Genomic DNA, 22,197 nt, shown 5'->3' with positions numbered 1-22,197 from the left:
AAAGTTTAATTTGTGATTTTTCTCCCTCTCATTTTTCTCATTCAGAAATTTCTCATTCATTTCTCATTCATTTCTCATTCATTTCTCATTCATTTTCCTCAATGAGCCTCACTGCTCATTGTTTTTTTTTTCTGTTTCACCCTCTCCGTTTCACCCACACTCTCCCCCTTTTTTTTTTTTTTTTCAAAGGAAAGAGACCTTTTGAAAACAACTTTTCTTTTTTTCTTATTTTGTAAATGAATGGTAAGAATTTTCCCAATGCTTTGAATTTGTAATTGTATCCCTTCTATTATAACTACATATAATTTATACCTCCTTTCGCAAAACTCAGGTCTGGGTATGTGTTGCTTTACCTTTATACTGCAGTTTTAGACGCTAAGTAATACCTTTCAACCCGCGTCTTACTGTTTGTCCGTCGATCAAACAGGCCGGTTTTTTTCTCTAAACCTTGCCCAAAACGAGTCGGCTCTAGTAAGCTCCCCTTACGCGTGCGCTCCTCAACGCAACGCCTCACCCTCTTCTGGATCCGTTATCCAAGGCAGTGAGTATATCCGAACGGCAATAGTGAGTTTTATCTAATATTATCTCACGTAGGCGTCCCCTCTGGACCCCACACCACTCTCTTCTAGACAAAAGATTTGACTAAGGCAGTGGTTACATCCGTTTTTACACGCACACACATCCCCCAGACCTGTAGCTTTTAGCAGTAGTTACAATTGTCTATGCTTTAAAACCAATTGTATAACATTATTCTAAATTTGACAGCTACTCAATTTGACATAAAATTGATCAATCAACATTGCATTCAGTGTGTATTTGCCTCACCAGGTTCCGTAGATCACAGCGCTGGGCTACGTCCCTCCGCATGTCGACCCCTGCTCTCTTAGAATTAAGCGAGGTTTCAGGTCCAACTCTGGCAGGAGGTTTTCACCAGTCGACATGCCAGAGGTCCGCATCCCACACGTGAGATCCCATGGACGAGCTCCCAAGTGTGATGGAAAAATTGCTGCAATGCCCTGCTGATTCATCAATAATGAGATATCCGTTTCAAGTGTTCTAGGAGGTTTTTATTCCACAATTATCTCTGTGCACAGAGGTCTCCTCCCGACTACATTGTCATGAAAGAGCCCCGAATCATCGTTTACAACACATCATATACTGAAACTATGACACCCGCCCCCCACCTTGGAGGGCAGTACTTTTCCACTGCTCTCTAAAAGTTCCATCCACCCCAGTATATTTCCATGACGTCAATAGTTAATCTGATGTTCACAAGACACAACAAATCCAGTCTATTCCCACAGACACTTACATGTTCTCCTTGAACAGCAATCTTCTGCAATGATGAAGAACATAATTCACAAAATACATCTTAGAAGGGCCATAATTAATAATCAATCAATCAATAAGCACTCAATCAATAATTTGCGATGACAGTAGGACCAGTTAACTATAATTAGGACCTTTGTCTTATCTCAAAGGGATTTGGATACTACAGAAGGGTGTGTGTGTGTGTGTGTGTGTGTGTGTGTGTGTGTGTGTGTGTGTGTGTGTGAGAGAGAACTTTAGGACAGCTCAGAACCTGGCCTAAAAATTAAGCATTGTGTTAGTTCATGCAGGACACAGCAGTCATAGGCCTGCGCCCCAGCTGTAATCAGCTGACAGCCACTGATTGGACCAGTCTTTAATCATTCACCAATCAGTGTTATTCTCACAACAGGGCGCCAATTTAAATAATGGCCTCCTTTTACACTGGGGTATCTTCAATCTGCGAAACGGTGTGCACCGTGTGCTATGGTTTTCGGGTTGGTGTTTACTCGAAATGGTGTGTAACGGTGCTTTGAGGTACGTTGTCTCTTGTTTGGTGGGCGTGTCAGAGGTGTTACCCAATCAGCAGCCAGGTTTCTATCAACCCTGCGGTTTTAAGAGGCACAGTGGATCCAACACATAGGTGCAATGCTTGTGTCACACAACAGGGTGTTCAAAGCACCATCGTTTTCGTTTAAACGGTTTGTTTGCTACGTGTTGTCAGGGCTGAACTCAACCCATCTTTGCTTCACCTACTGTATGCTGCCACACATCGCTGCTGCTGCTGCTGCTTCTGGCAAGCTTTGCCTCCACCACTCCAGCCTCCACCTTTCTAGTTCAGCCTTGCATGGCTCAAATGTTCAACATGTATTCAATGTCTTGCTTTGGGCTCACTCCTGTATAGGGAGCCAAAGTGAACGTCACTTCCTGCCTCTCTCAGCGTACCAGCGTCTGAGAAAATAATGGTGGTGAACGGAGATAGACGTCACGTGACTCATTTTGAATTGTGCCACGGGGTACACATCACATATCATGTTTGTCGATGTAAAAGAGAACTCTGCAAGTTGAGAGAGTCACACTTTGTGGTAAAACTGTGGCGCTATAAGTTATAAATCAGAAAGACTACGCACAACCAGTCGCGTAAGTGACATCTCTCCCGCCCGTCCATGTTGTTGATGGTGTGACGTATAATGTGCAACACGACAGATGTAGTCGATTGACAAAACTAAACCTTACGTTTCAGTTTCAGGACAAACTGCGACTTTCTTGGGATCAAAAAGAGTAACGTCTGTCTCCGTTCACCATTCATATTTTTTCAGACACTTTTTCAGCCTAATTACAACAATTCTTACCTAGAAATGCCACCTATATAGGCAGCTTCCCTGCGTTTCAGACACAGTGATAGAGTGTTTGGGCAGTAACATGGCTCCTCCACTCTGCACTATACAGAAAATACATTTTCTGCTATCCCGTTCCTACTTTTATCCAATCAGGAGAGAGGATTCCACAAATGTCTTTTCTGTTGACAGAGCGGAGGGACTGGGAGACACATGTTACTGTCCAAACACTCTATATCAGTGATGGCTGTGGAAATGTAGAGCTATAACACTGTGTCTTATTTAAAAAATCACGTACAGCCCCTTTAATGAACCCTGCTGATGACATTAATGTCTCTGCTGACATGCTCTGTGACCTCGGCCCAAAAACTCAGGAATCATGTCACCACTGCTGTCACCAATGCCTCCATCTTGGCCCTTTGAATTGAAAGCAAATTATTGTTTTCTTGTCTTAAAATAACCATATTTTGACAGTTCTGATGCTTCTGTACAGTTAGTTCTGCATAGTTCCTGTAGTTTCACACTATAATTAATGATGATGTTTAAGAGAATTGCAATCATAGACTCACAATTACAATGAGTTGGGATTTAGTGTAAGGTCAGGATTACAGGACTTGTTTCTGTGATGGCAAATGAGGATTTGTTCTAAGACAGATACGATAAGAGCAGCAGTTCAGACTGTCTTCTGTAACGTGTTGATCCTCTTTTTTCTCTCCTCCTCGAGTGATGAAAGGAGTTGTGTGTCATTCATCACCTGGTTCACATCATAAGATGAATGATACCTGTGAAGTAAGATGACAGTGAAGTTTCCATGCTCTCATGGAATCCCCACAGTCACTGCTACTGTTTCTGTGTTGTCTGTGCTGCTTGAACTTCACCCTCTGTACTTCTTATGCTCTGATCACAGGCTTGATCGCAGGTGTTACGATAGCATCTCTGTCTATGATGGCCCCAGCACCAGTGACAGGCTTCTGAGAAAGCTGTGTGATGGGCAGACCTCCACCCTTTACTCCACCAGTTATAACATGACTGTGCGCTTCATAAGTGATGGGAGCAACACCTACCAAGGATTTAATGCCCAGTACCGTGTCGTGGGTAAGTCACTGTGATTATGACAAAATACATTTCACCATTTCGATGCTCTTTAACAAACTCTGCAAAAAGACCAACAACAAAACGTCCCATCTGAACCTAGACACTCTTATTTACATTTTGGAAATGGAGAATTGTTGTGTCTGTTCTCACTAACTGCAGGTTCCTGCAGATATAACTGTAGCTACCAGGTTGGGAACTGCTCTTGTGCCACTGGCTGTGAAGACAGAGGGAACTGTTGTCCAGACTATGAAAGTAAGCCCATAGTGCGCATGAGTAAAACACAAAAAAAAAAAAAATCTCTCCATGGTTAATGTTTTGTTATAAAACGGCTCTGTCAAATCAAGCAATCTGATTGGCTCACACCTGTGGTATATTTAACATATACGTCAGATCGGCAATACGTCATTTTGTAGGCGCCACATGTTCCCGCCCCCTTTTAGGGGGAAAACACAAGGCTCTCCCCATTGACTTGTGATGTAAAATAGCACAACAACAACAAAATATAGAAAAATAACAGAATATATATTAATTACCCCAAAACACCATGACATGACAATATATTACAAGAATAGAATGGGCAAGATACATCGGAAATATTACTTTGACCCATCTAAAATCATGTAACTCATGACCGGTCTCTGACCTACTTCCGGTGTCCACCTGTTGCTAATTCTCTTCTGTTATTTCCATCAGTCTTTTGTGTTGCTGCCTTCGGCTCTGGTGAAATAAATTTGATCTCTTTGCTCAGCCTTAACATGACGGTTTTCAATTGTTTCGAGAGAGAAAAAGTCGGGGGTGTAGTGAAGCCACGGTCTTGCCTGGTGAGAGGCCGCCGGGGTAGGCTTCCCTTCTCCCCGGCCCATAGCATAAGGGCTCCCGTCCCCCGCGCAGCGCAAGCCGGGGTGGCTTCCCTTCTCCCCGTAGCGTGCATGTATGTAGGCTAAATAACAACAAATTGATATCCATTCTCCTGGCCGATGGTCTCATGTAATGTTACGTCATATAGAGGCAACAGGATTTCCTAACCAGTTTAAAAGTTCCGTGTATGGATTTAATTTTAACGTTATACGTTATAGCCTACTTGGGCTATGGTATGGGCGGAGGGCAGATGTGCGGTCGCTATGACGACCAGCCGGGGCTGTAATGTAAATATGTGACATGAGTTACATGATTTTAGATGGGTCAAAGTAATATTTCCGATGTATCTTGCCCATTCTATGACCAGACGAGTTGTAATATATTGTCATGTCATGGTGCTTTGGGGTCATTAATAAACAAGATTGATTCTGTTATTTTTTGGGGTAGTGCTATTTTACATTGAAGTCAACGGGGAAAGGCTTTGTTTTCGCCCTAAAAGGGGGCGGGGCCTAATTGCCGATCTGATGTATACCACACTAAATATACCACAGTTAGAGCCACTCACTGTGTATACTTTATTGGGGCCGATTATGGGAGAGTTGATACGAAGGTGATCTGTTTGGAACTGAGCCAGAGAGGCTCAGGTCCAAACAGTGATTTAAGCTATTTAAACCTGAGTTGTTGAGTATACTTTCATATTGCCATACTTGGTAACCGTCTTATAAAAGTAATAGATCACTTCAGATGCTTATTATAACAGACCTAAGCACGACCCTTAGGTGTGGTATAATAAGCATATACCACGGCCTGTCGTGATCTATGGCTTAATTGACCCACATAGCAAGAAAATGATCTACAGTGAGAAGGATAGGCTGGAAAAAGAAAGTTAGTTTGTTAGTTTGAGATACTGACCTTATTCTAATCTCTCTGTCATGTAGATTACTGCGCACCAACAACGGACCCACCAACGCAACCACCAACACAACCACCAACGCAACCACCAACGCAACCACCAACGCAACCACCAACGCAACCACCAACGCAACCACCAACGCAACCACCAACACAACCACCAACACAACCACCAACACAACCACCAACACAACCACCAACGTGCCCACCAATGCAACCACTAACAGGTATTTTAACTCAATATATTAGCCCTCGTTCACACAGGACGCAGAACTGAAGCTTGAAGTAGGCACAAGCTGAACGTACACCTTACTGTTCACACAAGACGCATGTCTTTTCCTCTCAGCGCCTACTCTCGTGCCTTGAACCCGCCCACAACTCCCATTTGACCCTTTAATAATTAAAGTTCCAAAATGAGCCATCAAATTTGATGAACACCGTTCCAGATCCCCAGAAGCTGCCCTATATACCGTATGTGGTGAGAAAAGCCAGTGTGCAGTATTAGCTGCAAACACTTGTATTGTGCATAATGATTATTTGTATACTGTTATATTTGTATATTATTTGTACTAACTTTCTGTACTGCTTTTGTCACGTATCACTAGACAACCCAAAAGCAGACGGACAACCAGGTGAGTGCAAAAGTCAATGTTATTTATTGTCCAAAGTGGCAGCAAGGCTCTGGATGGCTTGCTGAGGCAACAGGCAGGCAGGCAGAGAATCCTGGGAACACAGTGAAAAATAGGCGCCAGGTAGGCAGGCAGACAAGCAAAAAAGGCATCTGAAGGTAAATAGTTAAACCTAAGTGGATTTTAAACATGAAGTCTGGATCATGTCTGGCTAACCAGAGCAGGATATTTTCCAGTTTTACCTTTTTAAACATGAGGGGTCTTTGTTTAGAAACAGCTGGAAATGGTCAGTATTCTCTCTGCCAGTGGGCGGGGGGAGGGGGTGCGGGAGCATGCACGTTATTCCCTACAAGGCAAATAGTTGTCGTGTCGTGTGAGTCGTCGTCGGCGCTGTGCTAAATTCAAACAGCTTTAGCGAATCTTTAACCAAACTCCATTCAAAAACATGCCGTTTTAACGGAGTCCATTCCGACCACGAGGGGTGGCAATGTGCCAAAAATGTGCGCTTCCGCCTTTGTTACATAAAGCCGCCCAGTCAAAATAGTGGTCGGACCGTCGTCAATCACTGTGGGTGATTTATTTTACAAGTGGCATTCAAGTCCAACCCGTTCTCACTCCGAGCGCGTAGCATATTGACGCTTTGTCCCGTCCCTTGTGCGTCGCTTGTTACTAACATGGTACCCTTGAGCTGCTCCCCCGTTAGCCTAACTGCTCCCCCATTAACGTCTGGAGGAGCTAACCTCTCCCAGACCCTAACCCTAAACCTAACCTCTCCCACCCCATGCCTAAACCTAACCTCTCCCAGACCCTAACCCTAACCCTAACCTCTCCCACCCCATGCCTAAACCTAACCTCTCCCACCTCCCACGCCTAAACCTAACCTCCCCCCAGACGCTAATGGGCGAGCAGTTGACTAATGGGCGAGCAGTTAGGATGATGGGGGCGCAGTTGCCATAAGCGTCAAAGTTGACTTCTATGGGTTTGCATTGAGTTTAGTCGGAAAGCCCAAGTCGTTTCATGGGTCGTTCAAGGGTACCATGTTAGTAACAAGTGGCGCATAAGGGACGGGACAAAGCGTCAATATGCTACGTGGTCGGAGTGAGAACGTGTTGCAACCCGTTCGTCATATCTGACTAGTTTTCAATGTATTTCTCCCCACAAAAGTTAGGCTTTTTCTGACATGGGAGCAAGCAAGCAAGCAGCGCAGCAGTAATACCGGACCTGCCTGCCTGCATAGCTGAAGCGCGTTTTTGCAGCACTTGAGGAAACCGTGAGTTTGCTCGTTTAATTCGTTGATATAAGCGATTGCCCGAACGATTCATTAATTAATAAACTACGTGGGGGGGGCACGGTGGCTCAGTGGTAGAGCTGTCGCCTCACAGTCAGAAGGTCCTGAGTTCGATTCTCACCTGGGACACTGTGGGCGCTGTGGTTGTGTTCCCCCCCATATCTTCAGTGCCTACTGCCCAGGTGGGGTATCTCGTCATAAGGGCCTTTCTGGTTGTGCGGAGTTTGCATGTTCTCCCCGTGCTCCCCCAGGGGGTTCCTCCGTATATAACCCCCCACTAAAAACATGCAGAAGATCAGATCGTCATCGTCATCCGACCAGTGACGACAACATCCGAAGTTGGTCCCCGGGCGCTGTACGAGAAAGCGACCACTGCTCCTGGCCTGCCCCCCGGAGGAAAGGACATGCCTGGATGGGTTAAATGCAGAGGACACTTTTCACCGGCCACCGTCAGCATGAGTGTGTTGTGGCCGCATGCATGTGTTGTGGTGTTTGTGTGACAATAAAAGACGGGCTTGTCCCGTTACGAGAGAGAGAGTGAACGTGAAGTGCCACCACCCGCCCACATAACAGCTGGCCTAGATGATCAGGATCATGAGCTGCCAGAGTTAAACAGCAGCCGATTTTGCGCTAATGCGGATGCTACACCGGGGACCGAGATGAATATCATACGGACTCGCGGGAGTGTGCGTAGGCCGGCTAATTGTTGTTTAACATGCAGGCCAACCGGCTAGGAGCTGGTTATAATAACGGATTCCACTGCATGTTAAGAAGTGGCTCTAAAGACTGGGCTGGTTTACAAACCATCTATGGCAACGTTCCAGTGAGGACTGGTAGGCAGAGAAGGATTCTTAGGGGCAGTTTACACGAGGACGGTTTCCTATGGAAACGGGGAATTATTTAATCATTAGTGCCTCCCTTTTAGACGGCGACGGCGAATTCGCACTTAGGAAACGACACATTTTAAAACCATCCTCCAGAGTGGAATTGTTTGAGACGCTTCCCGCTGAGCGGGGCTGAGGGCTCCATGTAATCGCTTTGGAACGGCACATTTCAGAAACTCTGACGTGCCTGCACACGCGACACACGCGATTACGCCATAGCCGTGCGCGAGTTGACAACCAAATAAAACGTCAGTATGAATGAAGTTTGGCAACATTCAGAATTAAGCTACACTGCGGCCAACTTCAGTTACATGTTCAGAACGTTACTGCTGCGAGGAGCCGATGGCTGTACCCGGTCGGCATTTAACGTTATAGTTACAAAGCACGTCGACAGTGTTTTCTCACTGCCAGTAGCAGTAGGGGCTTGACAGATCACAGTCAGCGCTCCCGGTCCTCGCTGCTCGTTAAAGATTTCCAATAGGCGTTATTCTGATAAACTGGTCACATATATGTTACATTCTCACCCGACAAATATTAAAACTTTTAAAAAGTTTGGATTTTTTTTTGCTTGAAAAAAGCTTTTTGGCAAGTCTAAATGACTGCGGAAAGCGTACTCTATTTCCGCATTTAAAACCGGAAAGACGATTACGAAATGACGTCATGCAGAAGCGTCCTTGTATGGGCAAAGAATAAGGTGATCACACTGCCACCTAGTGACCTGTCATGTACATTACGGCGTTTTAAAAATTCAACAGCGCTCATGTAAACAGGGAGAAGGTGTGAAGGAAAAGGTGTGAAGGAAACGCTATTGTGTCGTTTCTTTCAGAAACTGTCCTCGTGTAAAGGGCCCCTTATAGGGGCACTTTACACGAGGACAGTTTCCTATGGAAACGGGGAATTACTGTATCGTTAGTGCCTCCCGTTAAGACGGCGACGGCGAATTCGCGCTTAGGAAACGACACATTTTAAAACCACCCTCCAGAGTGAAATTCTTGGTGACGCTCCCCGCTGAGCGCTCCATGTAATCACTTTGGAACGGCACATTTCAGAAACTCTGACGTGCCTGCACAGGCGACACATGCGATGCCGTGCGCGAGTTGGCAACCAAATGCAACGTCAGTATGAATGAAGTTTGGCAACACTCAGAATTAAGCTACACTGCGGCCAACTTCAGTTACATGTTCATAGCGTTTCTGCTGCGAGGAGCCGATGGCTGTACCCGGTCGGCATTTAACGTTAGTTACAAAAGCAGTCGACAGTGTTTTCTCACTGCCAGTAGCAATATGGTGACAGATCACAGTCAGCGCTCCCGGTCCTCGCTGCTCGTTAAAGATTTCCAATAGGCGTTATTCTGATAAACTGGTCACATATATGTTACATTCTCACCCGACAAATATTAAAACTTTAACAGTTTGGGGGGTTTTTTTAGCTTGAAAAAAGCTTTTTGGCAAGTCTAAATGACTGCGGAAAGTGTACTCTACTTCCGCGTTTAAAGCGAAATTACGTCATGCAGTAAGCGTCCTTGTATGTGCAAAGAATAATGTGACACACTGCCACCTAGCGACCTGGCATGTACATTATGGCGTTTTAAAAATTCAACAGCGCTCATGTAAACAGGGAGAAGGTGTGAAGGAAAAGGTGTGAAGGAAACGCTATTGTGTCGTTTCTTTCAGAAACTGTCCTCGTGTAAAGGGCCCCATAGTGAGATGCAAATGGATGGTGATGGTGATGACCAGCAGGTGTGAAGATTCTCCTGATTAGCAGGTGTGCAGAGACTCCCACAGGAGTCATGGATGTGGAGTTGTGACAGCTTTGGCAATACGATCTTGTAACTTGTCATGCCAATGAGGCTCATTTGAATTTGAATTTGAGAGGGAGTGGCGTGAGAGAGAGGTCTGGCTCTCGCCCCCCCCCCCCCCCACTCTCTCTCTCTCTCTCTCTCTCTCTCTCTCTCTCTCTCTCTCTCTGTCTCTCGTGCACAAAATGTGCGACAATTGTGGCATTATTTTGGGATTTTTTTTATAGAGACCCCCACAGGTATTCTTGTATCTTGTTCATGGGGCCTCAGACTCCAAGCCAAGCCCCCCCATAACTCAAACCTGTGTGTGTGTGTGTGTGTGTGTGTGTGTGTGTGTGTGTGTGTGTGTGTGTGTGTGTGTGTGTTTGTGTGTGTGTGCGTGGGTGCGTGCGTGCGTGCGTGCGTGCGTGCGTGCGTGCGTGATTGAAGGTTTAGTCTCTAATGACATTTCTGTTCCATGTTCACGTATCAGATCTCCAGGTGCAGGTGACCAGAACAATAGGCTATTCTATCCAGGCAGAGCTGAACTGTCACAGCAGCTGTCCTCTAGCTGATCGTCCCCGCTATGTCTGGTACTGGAATGGACACAGACTCATTAATGAAGAAACTTCTTCTTATACAGTCTACTTTGAGCCTATATACAGCTTTTCCTGTGCTGTAAAAGGACTTGAGGATTTCCGCTCTCCTTCAGTGTGTGAGTTTAGTCCACACTGTGTCACTACTCAGTAACATAACGCCACCTTGTGGACACCTTTACATAATGCACTCTACCATGACTGTATTTAAAATCATTCTAACAGTGATGTTTAAAAGCTCTTTCATCTTCCAGGTGTCGACGGTCAAACCTGCTTCAGAGTGACTTACACCGACAGACGCATCTGTGCCTTGAAGGGCTCATCAGTGAACATTTCCTGCAGATACAGCAGTTATGCAGTTGCTGTTAAATCTAAATTGTGGTTTCGTCCCACACATAGTCATCGATGGCAGAATTCCTCACAGCCGGAGGACCTTAGTGAGGACTCAGAGTTTGCAGGTCGTGTTCACATGATTCACACAGAGGAGACAGCAGAGAGAGGAAGCTCCACTCTGAGAATCACTGACCTGAGAGAGAGTGATTCAGACCAGTATCGCTTCACATTCAAATATTGGGGAAATGATTTTCCTGGTACAACTCTGACCGTCACAGGTACTGTTGAACACAAACTGATATATACAACAGCATGTTACTGAATGTGGACGATACTGTTATAATGTGACAACAGTTTAATTTAAAATTGTCAGAGTTTATATGATCATCATGAATGTGTGTTCAGGGGTTTAGTCTCTAATGACATTTCTGTTCCATGTTCACATATCAGATCTCCAGGTGCAGGTGAACAGATCAACAGTCGATTCTGACAAGGCAGAGCTGAAGTGTCACAGCAGTTGCCCTCTACATGTAGCTTCCTATGTCTGGTATGAGAACGGACAGACAATTAAGGAAGAAACGTCTTCTTTTTATAAAGGCAACATTAGTCGTGGAGTCAGCTATTCCTGTGCTGTAAAAGGACGTGAGGATTTCCGCTCTCCTGCAGTGTGTGAGTTTACGCCACAGAGTGTCACTAACACTATTTGGAAGAGCCTTTCACCTAATATACATTATCATGAGTGCATCTATGCAAGTGTTTAATATGGTTGACCCCAGTGGCAATTCAACCTTTGACCTTCATCAATACTAGGAAGTCCACCAAGGCCAATACTCCAGTCTTCTATGATATGCACATTTTGTGACTCGGATCAGAACCCTAACCCTGACCTAACAGACATCCCCCAGCCACACCCCTATACCCACCCCTCGAACCCTGACTCTATGAGCTGCCTGTCCCTAGCTATGGCCCCTTTTCCCCAGCCCTGGCCCCTTTCCTGACCACGCCACCTCCTACAACTCACATCCCCATAGCCACTCTACCTACCCACACCTCGAATCTCGACTCTCTTCGACCTTCCTATCCCTGGCTACAGCCCCTTTTCCCTTGCCCTGCCCTGTTTCATAAAAATCAGACCAGTAGTTTTTCCATAAGCCTGCTAACAGACAAACAGACAGACGAACAGGACAGACAGACAGACAGACAGACAGACAGACAGACAGACAGACAGACAGACGGACCAGACGACACCGAAAACAGAACCTCCTCTTCATTCACAACCTTCAGGATTCTATGCCACAGTTGTGAGCTATTAACCATTTAAATAAGTTCCATGGTAAAACACAGCGTCATCTTGAATTTATTGTTAATTGCATGTCCTCCAGATGGTCCCAAGAACACCTCAGTGTTGATGAGTCCCTCTGGTGAAACTGTGGAGGGCAGTTCAGTGACTCTGAATTGCAGCAGTGATGCCAACCCAGCAGCTACGTACACTTGGTACAAGAAGAATGACGCCTCTCCAAAAGCATCAGGACAGACCTTCACCATCACTAACTTCACATCTAACCACAGTGGAGAATATAACTGTGAGGCCAGGAACCCATTAGGAGCTACACCTTCTCCTACCCAACTCATCGCTCTAGCAGGTTGAGTGACTAAAAATAATTAAGAAAGATTAACTCTAGAAAGAAATTTGTTTGGGGTTCAGCGTGACTGAATTTCTTTCTCTCTCTGATAGTATTCTAATAGTAACCTTGCAAGCCAGCTGGATTATGGCCAGATTGCAGCATCACGTTATTAGTATAGTTCTACAAATCCCTGTGGGGCCAAAGTACATTTCTCACTGTCTTGCTTCCTCACTAATGAACACTAGACATCTTAGGAGGTCATCAGGGACTGGTCTGCTAACTGTTCCTAGGGTTAACACAAAACATGGTGAAGCCGCATTCAGTTATGATGTTACACATATAGATCTGCCCCAACTCTGACTGCCAAATAGGCTAAATACTTTGATGTTCAGCTCTGCCTTTAATGGACTCATCTGCACTGTAATTAAGCAATATTACATGAGAAGGTGTGCTTTACTGTCACACACACACACACACACACACACACACACACACACACACACACACCTGCCTGCCTGCCAACATTAGGCTGTGAAAAAGAGGACACCTTTGGAAAAGAAATTCCCTCGCCAAAATGGAGCCTAACTTTGGAGCGTTATTTACCTTCCTGACAAGCTAGCATAACATGGTTGTTACCAATCGATGCCTTATGTCATAGTTTAATATGATACCAGAAACTTCACTCTGGCTTTAAGACTGAGCCCGCTACAGCTTCTGAAAGTACATTTTCAAAATCGTGATATTTCCCAGATATTGCAATATTTCTGAAAATTTGCCCAAGTCTACTCCTCAGGGTTAATGTGTATGTAAAACCTGTTGTCTTTAAAACATTTTTATGCCTTCGCCGGCGATAGCCAGGCCGGAGGCATTATGGATCCGGGTTGTCCGTCCGTACGTATGTACGTCCGTACATCCGTACGTCCGTACGTCCGTACGATGTTTGTTAACGCGATATCTGAGGAACGCCTTGACGGAATTTCATCAAATTTGCCTCAAACATCGACTTAGACTCAAGGTGGATCTGATTCGATTTTGGTGATCAAAGGTCAGAGGTCAAGGTTACTGTGACCTCTCGAACACCATTTTCAGGCTTGTTAACGCGATATCTCACGAATGTCTTGACGGAATTTCATCAAATTTGCCTCAAACATCAACTTAGACTCAAGGATGATCTGATTAGATTTTGGTGGTCAAAGGTCAAAGGCCAAGGTCACTGTGACCTCTCGATCGCCATTTTCAAGCTTGTTAGTGCAACATCTCAGAAATGCCTTGACGGAGTTTCAGCAAATTTGCCTCAAACATCGACTTGGACTCAAGGATGAACTGATTAGATTTTCGTGGTCAAAGGTCAAGGTCACTTTGACCTCACGAATGCCATTCGCAAGTTCGTTAAAGCGATATCTCAAGAACGGCTTGATGGAATTTCTGCCAATTTGGCTCAAACGTCGACTTGGGCGCAATGATGAATGGATTACATTTTGGTGATCAAAGGTCAAGGTCACTGTGACCTCTCCAACGCCATTTTCAAGCTTGTTAAAGCCATATCTCAGGAATGCCTTGACGGAATTTCATCAAATTTGCCTCAAACATTAACTTGGCCTCAAGGATGAACTGATTACATTTTGGTGGTCAAACTTCAAGGTCACTGTGACCTCACGAACGCCATTCCCAAGTTGGTTAATGCAATATCTCAAGAACGGCTTGATAGAATTTCTCCTGATTTGGCTCAAACATCGACTTGGACGCAAGGATGAACTGATTCCATTTTGGTTATCAAAGGTCAAGGTCACTGTGACCTCTCGAATGCCATTTTCAAGCTGTCCTCACACACCCAATTTCCAAACTCTGTAACGCAACATCACAGGAGCGCCTTGACGGAATTTCTTCCAATTTGCCTCAAATGGCGATTTGGACTCAAGAATGAACTAATTGCTGAGGCATACTGTAAGTCCGCGTTGCGGTCGTTCTAGTTTTTTAATGCAATGCTCTGGCAGACCACCAGGCAGAGCCCTACGCACCACCAGTGGTCCGCGGACCACAGTTTGGGAACCAATGTGCTATAAAAATAAACTTGCCTTGTTTAGTACTTGATTGTTAATTTTTTGTAGCCGAATCTATAATTGGCTACCATGACACATAATGGGTTATTCTCCAGCCCTGCTTCTGTGACACATTTCTCTTGTTGTTCTTCTGTCTAGATAATGGTCGTTTCCTGGACAGGCGTGTGGGGGAGTCCGTGGTCCTTCCCTGTGTGTGTGAGGAGACCGACATCGCACCCCTCGCCGTCTACCTGAAGCGCTCTTGGCTGCGTCCCGGCAATGTTCTGTTCATGCTCACCAACACCGCCTTCCAGGCGCACGATCGTGATGACAACAACACCTTCCAGGCGCACGATCGTGATGACAACAACACCTTCCAGGCACACGATCGTGACAACAACACCTTCCAGGCACACGATCGTGACAACAACACCTTCCAGGCACACGATTGTGACAACAACACCTTCCAGGCACACGATTGTGACAACAACAACATCTTCCAGGCGCACGATGGTGACGACAACAAGCGCATCACTGTCGACGGAGACCCCAGCGGCCGCTGGCTGAACGTGACCATCTCCCGGCTGAGGGTCACCGACACAGACCGCTACTACTGTGAGTTTGTGGTGGAAGGCTCTCCTCCTATGGACAGAAGAATACTTGGCAAGAAGGAGTTCTTCCTCCACGTCACTGCTGGTGAGTTTGTGGGAGAGAAACGGCACACTATTTCTCCCCCAAAGGGGAGTGAAGCATGTGGTCTGTGCTGTGTCTCCTCCATACTAATACATCTCTGAAACATTTAGTCCATGATGTAACACAAACTCTCCACTGAAACCTAAACTACTGAAATTCTGCCAGTGTCAGCAGCTCTTTAAGACATAGAGACAGTGCATGAAATAGGCCACGCCCATCACAGGGGAAAAGCTCCGTTCATTTCCACACACCAGCGTCATTTTCCTTGAATTAAACATAGCTAAAAGCTGTTGTGTGGTGGGGCTGCGCACACAACAAATGTAAAAAAATCCCCAGTTAAAGTTTTTTTGCACTCCCGAGGAAAACAAGGAAGCCATTGAGAATTGGTGAGAAGAAAAATGTGGATATTGCTGTCAATGAAGTAAGTTGGAGTGTTCATCTTCTGTATATACTATCTTTTTTGTGCAAGACCCGACCATGCACACGACATAGGAGAACGCCAGGATTGGACGGGAGTTTGTGTTTTCCCCCGTTTTGGGCGACGGATATAACGACTTGGGCTTTGGCTAATGTAAACCCATGGTACTAGTCATCTTTGACGCTCATGGCAACTGCTCCCCCGTCTAAACACGGTGCCCTTGCGCGATCGATAGAGCGACCTGGGCTTTCACTATTTTTATTTTCATTTTCATTAGGGCTTTCACCAGGGGCGTATTTTCCACTGGGGTAGCCCCCCAAACTTTTTACACTGGTACCATGATTTTATCAGGGATTAGATGAGGTGGAGAAGGTGCCTGAAAACCAGTGTTGGGTTACTGTAATCAGATTACTTTTGTAACAGTAGTGTAAGACACTACTGATAAGTGCAGTAATCACATTACAGTTACTTATCAAACACTCAACTCCTGTTTTAATAGCAGATCCTGTGGCCCAATAGGCTATGGGCAAAAGTACAGGAAATGCCCTTTATTTGCATTCAACACACTGACCAACACACAGCATCTCAGATGGGGTGACTTAACTGCACAACAGACTCACCCATGGTGCCAACATTTCAACTTTGTATTAGCATGCAGAACAGCACTATTAGTTGACACATAACTTTGCAGATAACTAACATCATGCATATAGAACAAGAAGTAATTTTAACCCCAAAACACATTGACAAACAATTGACAGACATTGACAAAAAAATCTACAAACAAAACACACTACCCCAGGGCATGCTGGGAACTCCGTCCACTTTCCTCTTCCACAGGTTCAATTTCCCAGCCAGCTTTGAGGGGGCATAACTTTTTACACTCTGTTTTACAATTAAATCAGGCTAAAAAGTGTTAGATAGAAATAATGTTTATTTTTAACACAAGTATTTGTAACATTTGGACAGTTTATTATTTGACACTCAACAATTCAGCTGTTTAATTCAACAGATTATCTATAGAGTATATGTGACAATTCATGAACATACCTACATATTACTCTAGGTGCAGGTGTGTGGAACAGGAACCAAACAGAATCTATTTGTTGAATCTCAACTAATAAGCTGTTAAACATCTACAGAAAAGTCAAACAGTTGAATTGTTGAGTGTCAATTAATAAACCTTTGAAATCTTACAAATATTCTGTAGACTCTCTGTAGGCGGACTATCCAAATAAAGTGTTATCGATATTTTAATATCAGTCATCAAACTGTTATATTGATCTACCCTCCGAGTAAGGCATTTCTCATATCTGTCTAGCTCCATTTCTAGAGAAAGGAACAATCTATACGGGTCTGAATGCAACTAAGCTGACTCTCATCATCATCTTCCTGATTCTGATGGCTGTGTTTCTCCTCTGGATCAGGTAAGAGAGTCAAAGTCACTGCTCTTTTCATTTGATACTTTATGATTCAGTTTGAATGAATGGAGGTTTGTTTAATCATTATTGGTCGACTGATACAATCCAGGAAGAAGAAAACTCTGAACTCCACCACTGAACCGAGTGACGCAGTACAACTACAGACTGTACAGGTGAGAGAGAGAGAGCGACAGAGAGAGAGAGAGAGACAGAGAGAGAGAGAGAGAGAGAGAGAGAGAGAGAGAGAGAGAGAGAGAGAGAGAGAGACAGAAAACAGCCAGTTAAACAACCATCATTTCCATGTTGGAACATCTGAACTTTGCTGATAAAAATATCCTTTCTTTATAGGAACATTAATTTTTGCTGTCTCATCTTGTCTTTTCTCCATCAGGCAGACTCTGATCCTGAGTATGATGACATCACTGCAGCTCAGACAGGCTCTGATCCTGAGTATGATGACATCACTGCAGCTCAGACAGGCTCTGATCCTGAGTATGATGACATCACTGCAGCTCATACTGACTCTGATCCTGAGTATGATGACATCATCAGTGCAGCTCAGACAGAAGCCACAGAGGAGCAGGAAGACCTGGTGTGAAGTCCAGTCATGTTGAAACAAAAAAACAGGCTGATAGCAAATCACATTCAGTCAAGCCATTTCTAAACATGCAGTGAATTCCTGAACATTGCCAGATGCTACCAGATGCTTTGGGGCGGCTGTAGCTCAGGAGGTAGAGCGGGTCGTCCACTAATCGCTTTGGATAAAAGAGGTCGGTGGTTCGATTCCCGCCTCCTCCACTCTGCATGTCAAAGTGGCCTTGGGTAAGATACTGAACCCCAAATTGCTCCTGATGGTGTGCCAGCACCCTGCGTGGTAGCCTGCCGCCATCGGTGTGTGAATGGGTGAATGTACCTACTGATTGTAGAGCGCTTTGGATAAAAGCGCTATATAAATGCAGGCCATTTACCATTTACCATTTACCATACCGGGTCGGCCTGCATGTTCAGCAACAATTATCTGCTATGAACGCGCTCCCGCGAGCAGCTCCCAGCTCATTTTCCGGAACATGCTGTGAGCGGGCGGGTGGTTGAATGGCACTTTTATAAACCATTCATGTCCCCGTGCTATTGAATAATTTCATGAATGGACGTAGTTGCGTGGCTGGATTATTTGGAAGAGAGCCAAATTGGTGAGTAAACAAGTAAAAGTTGAATCGTTTCTTTTCCTCCATCTGCCAGTTTGAAAATGCAACAAGGAGATGATACTGCACAAGATTGCATTTGTGATTTGTGATTTGTTTTTGGTAGGGGGTGGGGGCACAATGAAAAGATTTACGCTTAGGGCACCCAAATGGCCAGCAGCGGCGCTGGGTAAATAGCCTGGCCTGATTTACCGGGCATGGTCCAGACTTCATGTGTGGAAATGGCTTCACAGTGCTTCAAATAATATAATAGGCTATAATAATGTATATAATGCTATAATAATATAATGCTATAATAATGCACCCTAATGTATTTAACACAAATCCAGTGCATGTTGCTTAAACATTCAGCGGCTGTATGACCCATGTTGTGCCCATGCAGGTGGACTGAAAGAGATGTCATTTTGTGTCATTTGTGCACGCTGTGGCAGAAACTGCCCTCACGTAGGAAGAGAAGTTGAGGGACACTTCTAGTACAATTTGTTGTAAAAGTAAACAGCACTTTGTAGCAGCTCATTTCCTACATCTTCATCACGCTGTGAGAGAGACCGACACCTGTCTTATCTAGAAGGATCTGTTGCTGAAACCAGAGGCTTCATCTCCCATCTGAAAACCCTCCCACCACGCTGACGCAAAGGAAACATTTTAGATCTAAATCTGCCTGCTGACAATTTCTGTTTACGCATCATCAACTGAGGAAATATGATTTGCAATAATGACTTTTGAATGCCTGCGCTGTATTTGTCTTTTTGGTAGACGCTTTAACAGTGTCACAACTCCTGCATGTGTATTTAACTCCTGCATGTGTATTTAACTCCTGCATGTGTATTTAACTCCTGCATGTGTATTTAACCCTCCTATTTATGTTCAAATCAACAGACATCTTTTATGTTTAGGGCCAAATTCATACCAGCAATTTCTAAACCTGCCAAAGTAATTCAAGTAAGTGTTACGCACGTTTACACGTCAGAACACATCACTTAGTCAATTCTGTCACCAGAATAGTTGTTCAAAGAGCTGACAAGGTCTGATCGGCAGAAGATGTGAGAAACAACAATGAAGAAACCCATGGAAACATTTTTGAAATATCAAAAACTTGCATATAGGAAAGTTCCCTCCATATGAGTCAGAATAAAGGGAAAAAGGTAACACTTTTCATATTTGGGGTCAACATAAGCCAAAACAAAATTACTGTATACATTTGTGTGTACAGGACCTTGAAAACGCACGTTACATTTTGTTTACCCATTTTCCCCATGGAATGAGGTAAAGTCTCAAACTGAAAAAATTATGTTAATTATGTTTTTAGAGGTGTTAAATGTTGAATGGGGTCAAAATAATGGGAGGGTTACGCACATACTGTAAATATCATGGTTTTTTGTGTATTTTGTATTGATGAATATTGCTGCAGATTTTAATTGCAAATTCAAATAAACTTGTTAGCCAATCAGATGATCACTCAGTAATGTCTGAGGTTAACTAGCACCAAGTAATATCTTGGGTGTTTGGGGCATGGAACTGCTAACAAAGGCAATATGATGTAAATATTGGTCTGGCATTAAATCTTTCTTTATGAAGCCGTTTCTTTGAGTGTTGTGTTTCCCTCCTCCTTCTGGAGTCCCTTTGTGGCTGCCAGTGCTTCACAGCGGTGGTGTGCGTTCATCAGAACTGAAAACGCCTGTCAGAGACTAAACCCATCCACTGAGCCAAAGAAGATTTACACCTGTACAAGATTATAAAACAGCTGTATTTCTGGCCTGAGGAAACCAGTGTTAATTCTGATTTAGTTTTAGTCACAGTCTTTTGACTAAAATGCCATTTAGTTTTAGTCATATTCCCAGGGTTCCTACACATTTTCCATTTCAAAATTCCATACTTTCCCAGACTTCTGTGTCAGACCATATTTGACATCTGAGTACACAAGGGCATCACTTTGTGTTGAAAAGTGGTGGGGAGGACATGTCCCCATTGTAAATGACACCTATGTCCACGCCACGATTCTCAAGTGAAGACTGAAAAGCTCTGACATGATTTGACCTTAGGGGACTCAGTGGCTCACAGAGTTTGACCGCTGCATGACAGTTTTGAGGTTGTGGGTTCAAACGCTATCGTCTCTCTCCCTCTCTCTCTCTCTACGCCTGCAGTGTGTCTCTGTGTCTCTCTCCCTCTCTCTCTCTACGCCTGCAGTGTGTCTCTGTGTCTCTCTCCCTCTCTCTCTCTCTACGCCTGCAGTGTGTCTCTGTGTCTCTCTCCCTCTCTCTCTCTACGCCTGCAGTGTGTCTCTGTGTCTCTCTCCCTCTCTCTCTCTACGCCTGCAGTGTGTCTCTGTGTCTCTCTCCCTCTCTCTCTCTCTACGCCTGCAGTGTGTCTCTGTGTCTCTCTCCCTCTCTCTCTCTCTCTCTACGCCTGCAGTGTGTCTCTGTGTCTCTCTCCCTCTACACCTGCAGTGTGTCTCTGTGTCTCTCTCCCTCTCTCTCTCGCTACGTCTGCAGTGTGTCTCTGTGTCTCTCTCCCTCTCTCTCTACGTCTGCAGTGTGTCTCTGTGTCTCTCTCTCTCTACGCCTGCAGTGTGTCTCTGTGTCTCTCTCCCTCTCTCTCTCTACGCCTGCAGTGTGTCTCTGTGTCTCTCTCCCTCTCTCTCTCTACGCCTGCAGTGTGTCTCTGTGTCTCTCTCCCTCTCTCTCTCTATGCCTGCAGTGTGTCTCTGTGTCTCTCTCCCTCTCTCTCTCTACGCCTGCAGTGTGTCTCTGTGTCTCTCTCCCTCTCTCTCTACGCCTGCAGTGTGTCTCTGTGTCTCTCTCCCTCTCTCTCTCTACGCCTGCAGTGTGTCTCTGTGTCTCTCTCCCTCTCTACGCCTGCAGTGTGTCTCTGTGTCTCTCTCCCTCTCTCTCTCTACGTCTGCAGTGTGTCTCTGTGTCTCTCTCCCTCTCTCTCTCTACGCCTGCAGTGTGTCTCTGTGTCTCTCTCCCTCTCTCTCTCTCTACGCCTGCAGTGTGTCTCTGTGTCTCTCTCCCTCTCTCTCTCTCTATGCCTGCAGTGTGTCTCTGTGTCTCTCTCCCTCTCTCTCTCTCTCTACGCCTGCAGTGTGTCTCTGTGTCTCTCTCCCTCTCTCTCTCTACGCCTGCAGTGTGTCTCTGTGACGACCGGTGAGCTGAGGGAGTGTGTGTGTGTGTGTGTGAGTGTGTGTGTGTGAGTGAGAGAGAGAGAGAGAGAGAGCGCGGATTCAGGGCGTCATTAACCCCCGAATACCCCAAATGACCGCTGTCACTAAGTACTGCTTAACTGCTTCTTTCCCACACATTCTCTCTTTCTCCCTCTCTCTCCCTCTCTCTCCCTCTTTCTCCCCCCTCTCTCTCCCTCTCTCTCCCTCTCTCTATCTCTCTCCCTCTATCTCCCTCTCTCTATCTCTCTCCCTCTCTCTCCCTCTCTCTCCCTCTCTCTCCCTCTCTCTCCCCCCTCTCTCTCCCCTCTCTCTCTCTTTCTCCCTCTCTCTCCCTCTCTCTCCCCCCTCTCTCTCCCTCTCTCTATCTCTCTCCCTCTCTCTCCCTCTCTCTCCCCCTCTCTCTCCCCCCTCTCTCTATCTCTCTCCCTCTCTCTCCCCCCTCTCTCTATCTCTCTCTCCCTCTCTCTCCCCCCTCTCTATCTCTCTCCCTCTCTCTCCCTCTCTCTCTCCCCCCTCTCTCTCTCCCCCCTCTATCTTTCCCTCCCTCCCTCTCTCTCTCCCCCTCTCTCCCTCTCTCTCCCTCTCTCTCCCCCCTCTCTCTCCCCTCTCTCTCTCTTTC

Source organism: Poromitra crassiceps (assembly GCF_964638095.1).
Source record: "Poromitra crassiceps genome assembly, chromosome: 20".
Lineage (NCBI taxonomy): Eukaryota > Metazoa > Chordata > Actinopteri > Beryciformes > Melamphaidae > Poromitra > Poromitra crassiceps.
The sequence above is the reverse complement of the archived record's forward strand: the minus strand, read 5'-3'. Positions refer to the sequence as shown.